General features: G+C 50.4%; 1 long non-coding RNA gene across 1 annotated transcript; it reads left to right on the plus strand.

Annotated features, from left to right (window-relative positions):
- The first annotated feature begins 715 nt into the window (after nucleotides 1-715).
- Nucleotides 716-5,398, plus strand: LOC308467182. Its single transcript, XR_013981145.1, has 3 exons — nucleotides 716-1,147; nucleotides 3,921-4,003; nucleotides 5,329-5,398. It is a non-coding gene; the product is annotated as an uncharacterized lncRNA (long non-coding RNA).
- The last annotated feature ends 1,485 nt before the right edge of the window (nucleotides 5,399-6,883 follow it).

The following is a 6,883-nucleotide window of genomic DNA, read 5'->3' on the forward strand; positions in this document are numbered from 1 at the left end:
TGACGGAAGTCTAAAATATTGTATAAGATAAGAAGTTATATGATTGTTGCAAATGATATGTTTAAAAAACTAATAAAAATGTATATAAAAAAAGATTTAGGGCAGAAAAACGAAAGGACTTCTTCAAGCAGTGCAAAGTTAAACTATGGAACTCACTCCTGCAAGAGGCAGCGATGGCTTTAAAAGAGGATAAGACAAATTCAGAGAAGGCTGTCAATGGCTCCCAGCCTCCACAATTGGAGGCAGCGATGCTTTTGAATTCTGAATATCCGTTGCTGGAAACCACAGGAGGGGAGAGTGTTGCTCTTTAGGACCTGCTTGTGGGTTTTTCACTGGGGCATCTGGGGTGATGGGTATCTCAGTTGTTAGAGCATGAGATTCTTAATCTCAGGATTGTGGGTTCGAGCAAAAGACCCCTGCATTGCAGGGGGTTGGACTAGATGACCCTGGGGGTCCCTTCCAGCTCTATGATTCTATGACTACATTGATTGATTCCATTTCCATGCTGCCTCAAGCGTCTTACAAGCAGTGAATAACAGTAGCATCATAAAACATACCAAAACAAAGCAATACAGCAGAACTCATATAAAATAATTAACAAATCATCAATAAAACTATCACAACCTATAAATCGCTATTAACAAAACGACAAAAAACGAAGCTGAATGTCACAATTACAGCAAAAGTCATATTAACATTAACAAAATAGCAGCTTTTTAAAAAGCCCTGTTAAGGTCATGCGCACTGTCTCCATGCCCCCATGACTCATAATCTGATCAAGAGTCATGGGCCTAATAAGTCATTGGCCGTCTTTTCCTGCATTGTCTTCGTGTCTCAGTGGCTTCTGAATCCCAGTTGCTTGAGGCCCCCAGAGGAGAGTGTTGCTCTGGGGCTTGGATCCTGCTTTTAGGGCTTCCCATTGGGGCATCTGGTTGGCTGGACTAGAGGGGCCCCAGCCCTGATCCAGCAGCCAGGCTCTTCTGAACTACACCTGAATGTAGCTCCCAGGGCTGCCCAGTTAACTGAACATGAATTAAGTTGGTTTCAGTTTGAGCTTTGAACAATTCCAAGTTTGTCTTCAGGCTCACTCTCTTGAAGGTGTCTTCGGACCCTTGGAAAGGGTTTCCCAAACCCAGACGAGTCGGAGGTTTGTGGCAATTCACGAGTGGCCATGTGCAAGAAGTGGCACTCTGCACATGCTCAGAGTGCATTGCTTTTAATTTGCCACACCTGCTCCAAGGGAGAGCCTGGGAAGAAAAGTTCTCCAGCCAGCCACAGGCAGGTCCACAGCAGTCCTGCTTCCGTCTCCTTGTATGTCAATCAATTTCTGATTCCTTGTGCTGAAAACTTGCCAGCTGCGTTTGGGGGCTGGTGGGATGAGCGATATGACAAGCTGGCGCATTGAGCTGCAGAATGAAAGAAGCTTTTTGCCGTGGTGCCCCCCCTTCCCTTTTTCTGTGCCAACTCCCCCCTCCCCATTTCTCCTGCCTGCCAGTGGTTCTAAAACACTAATTGGATGCTTAATGGTGGTAATTAATGGGGAAACTTCATTATGAGCTTGCATGACATCTAGCTTCAGGGTTTGGGGGGAGGGATGTGAGGTCAGAGGAGCCGAGGTTTGCAGGCAGGGAGACAGACAAGGAGAGAAACCGAAACTCAAATGACAAAGGGATTTGCAGACTTTGCTGTTATCTCTGCTGAGCAGGGAATGCAGGTGACTCTTCTCTTCCCTGCACTGGGGGTCTTCTGGCTTTTCATAAATGCCATTTGTTACATCTGGGCTGCAACACTCCGACTCCAGAGAGAGGGTCTCAGGGGCCTTGGAGGAGATAGCAGCTTACCCTCTCTGCTGTCAAAGAGAGAGAGAGAGAGAGAGATCCAGTGCTGTCTTGCTGCAGAGATCCCACCGCCCTGGCCCAAGTGAAGTTGGCAAACCCAGAAAAGGACCGAGAAGTGATAGGGATCAAGGATCAGAGCATCTGTTTTGTGTGCAGAAGGTCACAGGTTCAATCCCCAGCATGAGCCCTCTTCTGAAACCCTGGAGAGCTGCTGCCAGTCTGTGTAGACAGTACTGAGCTAGATGGAACAATATATCTGATGGGATATATGGCAACTTCCTATTTATTATTATTATTATTATTATTATTATTATTATTATTAATTTATTTATATCCCACTCATCGGGCTGGGTTTCCCCAGCCACTCTGGGTGGCTTCCAACAAAACATTAAAATACAATAGTCTGTTAAACATTAAAAGCTTCCCTAAACAGGGCTGCCTTCAGATGTCTTCTAAAAGTCTGGTAGTTGTTGTGCTCTTTGACATCTGATGGGAGGGCGTTCCACAGGGCAGGCGCCACCACCGAGAAGGCCCTCTGCCTAGTTCCCTGTAACTTGGCTTCTCACAGGGAGGGAGCTGTCAGAAGGCCCTTGGAGCTGGACCTCAGTGTCTGGGCAGAACGATGGGGCTGGAGACGCTCCTTCAGGTATTAAATGTTGGCACCTGTCTGTCTTGAGAGAAAATGGAGTGCGCCTCTGGGGTGAAGTCAAAGTGCTGTGTTTGCAACACCAAAGTGACTTCTCCAGGGTGCAAGCCTGGGCAGCGTGTCTGGAGGTCCTGGGCTGCCCAGAGGACAAGACCCCCTTCTCTACCTCACTGAGGTGGTCCAAGCTTGGCTGCAGGAGTTGCTGGAAGGAGGTGTGCAATAAATAATAATAATAATAATAAAATAATTTATTTATATCCCGCCCTCCCCAGCCGAAGCCGGGCTCAGGGCGGCTAACAACAATAAAATAGTACAACATTCAAAAATCATTTCATTATAAAATTAATTCAACTCAAATTGATGGCAACCATTAGGCTAAAGTTCTGTGAAGATTGCCAAAGTAGGGAGTCAGGCTGTGCCCTGACCAAAGGCCTGGTGGAACAGCTCTGTCTTGCAGGACCTGCGGAAAGATGTCAAGTCCCGCAGGGCCCTGGTCTCTTGTGACAGAGTGTTCCACCAGATTGGGGCCACGGCCGAAAAAGCCCTGGCTCTGGTCGAGGCCAGCCTAACCTCCCTGTGGCCTGGGACCTTCAGGATGTTTTTATTTGCAGACCGTAAGTTCCTCTGTGGGACATACCAGGAGAGGCGGTCCCGTAGGTACGAGGGTCCTAGGCCGTATAGGGCTTTAAAGGTTAAAACCAGCACCTTAAACCTGATCCTGTACTCCACAGGGAGCCAGTGCAGTTGGTATAGCACCGGGTGAATGTGATCTCGCAGCGAGGACCCCGTAAGGAGTCTCGCCATGGCATTCTGCACCCGCTGGAGTTTCTGGGTCAGTCTCAAGGGCAGCCCCACGTAGAGCGAGTTACAATAATCCAGACTGGAGGTGACCGTCGCGTGGATCACAGTGGCTAGGTCAGGGCGAGAGAGGTAAGGAGCCAACTGCTTAGCTTGGCGGAGATGAAAAAATGCCGCCTTTGTTGTAGCTGCAATCTGCGCCTCCATGGAAAGGGAGGTGTCGAAGATTACACCCAAACTCTTAACGGACGGTGCTGGCACTAATTGCGCCCCCGCAAGAGATGGGAGTTGCCCCCCCAATCCCCTATCGTCCTGACCCAGCCAGAGGACCCCTGTCTTCGAAGGATTTAGCTTCAACCGGCTCCCACGTAACCATCCAAGTCACCACCCAAGTGCCTCAAAGACTTGTGGGTTTGTGTAGGCCTTTCCTTGTCCTGCAAGGTAGTGGTTGAGGACCAGAGTTTTCCTCCTGGCTGATGGGTTCCCTTCCCAGGTGGATGAGCCCCACCTGCCCCTCATTTCCCTCTACAGCACATGCAGAAACCACCTTCTTGACTGTTGGGTCCCCTCTTGGTCTCCCTTTAAATAGGTTGCTTAATTCAGATCTATAAGGTCTAGAATCTTACTTTATTTTTAAGGGAGCAGCCAGACCTCCAGGGCTGACCTGAAGTCTCTAGGTTTGCCTGGCTCCCCCCAGGTGATGGTGGAATTGAATCTCCAGGTGGGTGAGAAAGTGCCTTCAAAAAAAGTTTATTATTCATCTTCGCAGGATCCAGCTGCAAATTATTTCATTGACTCTCAGGAGCCCTCCTCCCCTCTGGCCTTCAGTGGCAGAGGAAGGGGTGTGTGGTAGGGGGCTGGCCGCCCCGGGTGTCACCACTGGGGGGTGACAAAATGCCAGGCGGCACTCACCGTGGGGCCTGCAGGGCACCCGAGCCACATGTCTCTCCTGGGAGAGAGGCAGTGGCTCAGGTACGCGCAGGCTCCGAGCTGTCCAAACGGTCCCCCTGCTGCCTCCCCCTCAGCTGTAGGGCGGCTGAGGAGGAGGAGAAGGCAGGCAGACTCCTCAAAGGCCCCATGGAGTGTCCTGCCCCGGCTGGCCCTGCCCCACGGGTGGCTGGCCCTGCCCCATGGCCAGCAGGCCCCGCCCGCCGCCCCAGGCACCCAATCGCCTTCCTCTGCCGCTGCTTTCCTCCTCCCAATTAACCTCCATCTCTCGGGCTTTGTGGCAGGAGGGAGTGCAGAGGAAGAAAAAGATTTGGGCTGGGCTCAAGAGGAGGAGAGGGTTGCAAGTGCCCATCTCTGGTGGAGCACCCCTCAGTCACATCACCAGGGGCCACACCTTGGTCTCAGGTTTGGGCCCTAAAACTTCAAAGTCTGGGGTGCTCCTATCTTGGCAGCCCTAGAGCTTGAGAACATGTTATCCATGCAGAAGATCCCACGTTCAATCCCCGACAGCATCTCCTGTTGGAGCTGGCAGAGAGAACGGCCTGAAATCCCAGATACCTGCTGCCAGTCAGTGTGGGCAATACTAAGCCCGGTGGCCCAATGGCCTGGCTTGGCGCAAGGGAGCTCCTGTGTTTCTCAAGCTCTTGGTTTGGGAGGGCGCTCAGCTGTCAGAGCCGACTGAGGCCCAACTAAGCCTGGATGTGGAATGGTAGGTGGTTTTTTGCTTTAAGAAAGCACCTTGCAGAACAAAGACAAGTATGCAAAAGCATACGATGGTGAAGTTCTGCCCCGCTGGGCTCAAGGCGTTTAGAGGGCAGCACAATCCGCAGCTCCATCAGGCTCTGCCTCAACTGCTATTCCATCAGGCTGCGCAGTGGGAGAAATGAGAAGGCGGCTCATGCCACCAGATCTACCAAAAGACCAGCTCCATCAGGCACCTCCTGACCCCAAACTGTTTCTAAAACAGCTGGTTGTTGTTAGAACTATTTAGGAATTGAGGTCTGAATTTGCTTTTTTCCTCTTCCCTCCCCGTCTCCTTTTCCTTGAGTCTCTCTCTCTCTCTCTCTCTCTCTCTCTCTCTCTCTCTCTCTCTCTCAGATTGTAAGCCTGAAAGTAGGGATACAATTGACATAAACTGCTGAAGAGGAAAGTGCAAATGCTCTAAATAAAACGAAATAAAACGAGGCATCTCTCTCCAAAGAATACTCCCCATAGATATGCATGGTATCAGGATTTCCAGCTCCCAAACGTCCAGAACTGTTCTCCCAAGCTGAGTGTCCCTGCTGTGCACCTGTGAGCTGCCCCTGCCTTCTTGCTGCTTATGCCCCTTTGTAGCCACCTGAGATTCTGGTTCCCACCACACCTTGTGGCTGTCAGTTTCATATGTTAATTCAAGGTTGTGTAAAGGAGGCCATTTGGGAACGGGGCGCTGCAGTCATCGCCAGAACCAATTGCTGATTAATATCAATGGGTGAACCTCCTCCTTGGGTTCAAGGGTTGCGTAAGTACATAGAAAAAGCTCTGCTGGATCCGGCCAATGGTCCGTCTAGTCCAGCATCGTGTTCTCACAGGGGCCAGCCAGATGCTTCATTGGGAGCCCCCAAGCAGATTTGAGCCCCAGAGCAGAACTCTCCCCTCCTGCCAGCAGCCAAGAGGACCAAAGATTGAGCCAATCCTCTTTTTAGGCCATCCAAGTTGGGGGCCATCACCGTCTCCTGAGGGAGCAAATGTCATCGTTTGACTATGCACTGGGTGAAGAAGGGTTTTATTTTATCTGCCCTGAGCCTTCCAGCATTCAGGTCCTTGGATGCCTAAGAAACCCCTTTCTCTCTTCACTTTCCCCAAGTTGTGCAGAGTTTTATAAACTCCTATCATGTTGCCTCTTTCACACCATTTCCATAAAGTCCCAACCTCTGCAACCTTTCCTCCTAAGGGAGTGGCTCCACCCCATGGACCTTCCTGGTCACCCTTTTCTGACCCCTTTCCAGCACAAAAATATCCCTTTTGAGGTGAGGCCTCCAGAACTGTACGCAGCATTCCAAATGCAGCCTCACTGGAGATTTGTATAACAACATTAATGGCACTGACAGCTTTATTTTCCATTCCTTTCCTAATTGTATGGAATTTGACTTTTCCACAGCTGCCCTGAGAGAAGGGGTCAGGCTCCTCCTTCTGCACCTTTGCGGAGAATCTCGCTCTCCCACAAACCTGCACACACTCCCCGCCTGAATTCTGTAAAGGGTTCCCTCTCAGAGGCTGGATGAGGTTTGGAACAAATTAAGCAGCGCACACACTCACTTGCAAAAATTGTTTCCAGATCCGACCAGCCATCAAAGACTCTGAAGGGCCGTTTCCTTCAGAACGAAACGTATATATCAGCTTCAAACGCCACTTTCATGACAATTTTGATTAGACCAGCTGCTCAATAGCAGATTGAGTCCCAGGAGGGGTCAGATGGCGTTTTGTGTTTCTGACAATGCCAACCCCCCCTCCCCACCCCTTTATCCTTCATTGCAGTTCCTACATCAGATGATTACAGCCCCATCCCTTTGATTTGCTAACAGATCGGAATGGAAAAGTTGGGGCGGTGGAGGAGGGGTCCCTTCTCTCCCCCCCCTTCCCTTAAAAAATGAAATCTGAGCAAAAGGGGACT

The sequence above is a fragment of the Podarcis pityusensis genome (assembly GCF_964106645.2).
Source record: "Podarcis pityusensis genome assembly, chromosome: 18".
Classification (NCBI taxonomy): Eukaryota; Metazoa; Chordata; class Lepidosauria; order Squamata; family Lacertidae; genus Podarcis; species Podarcis pityusensis.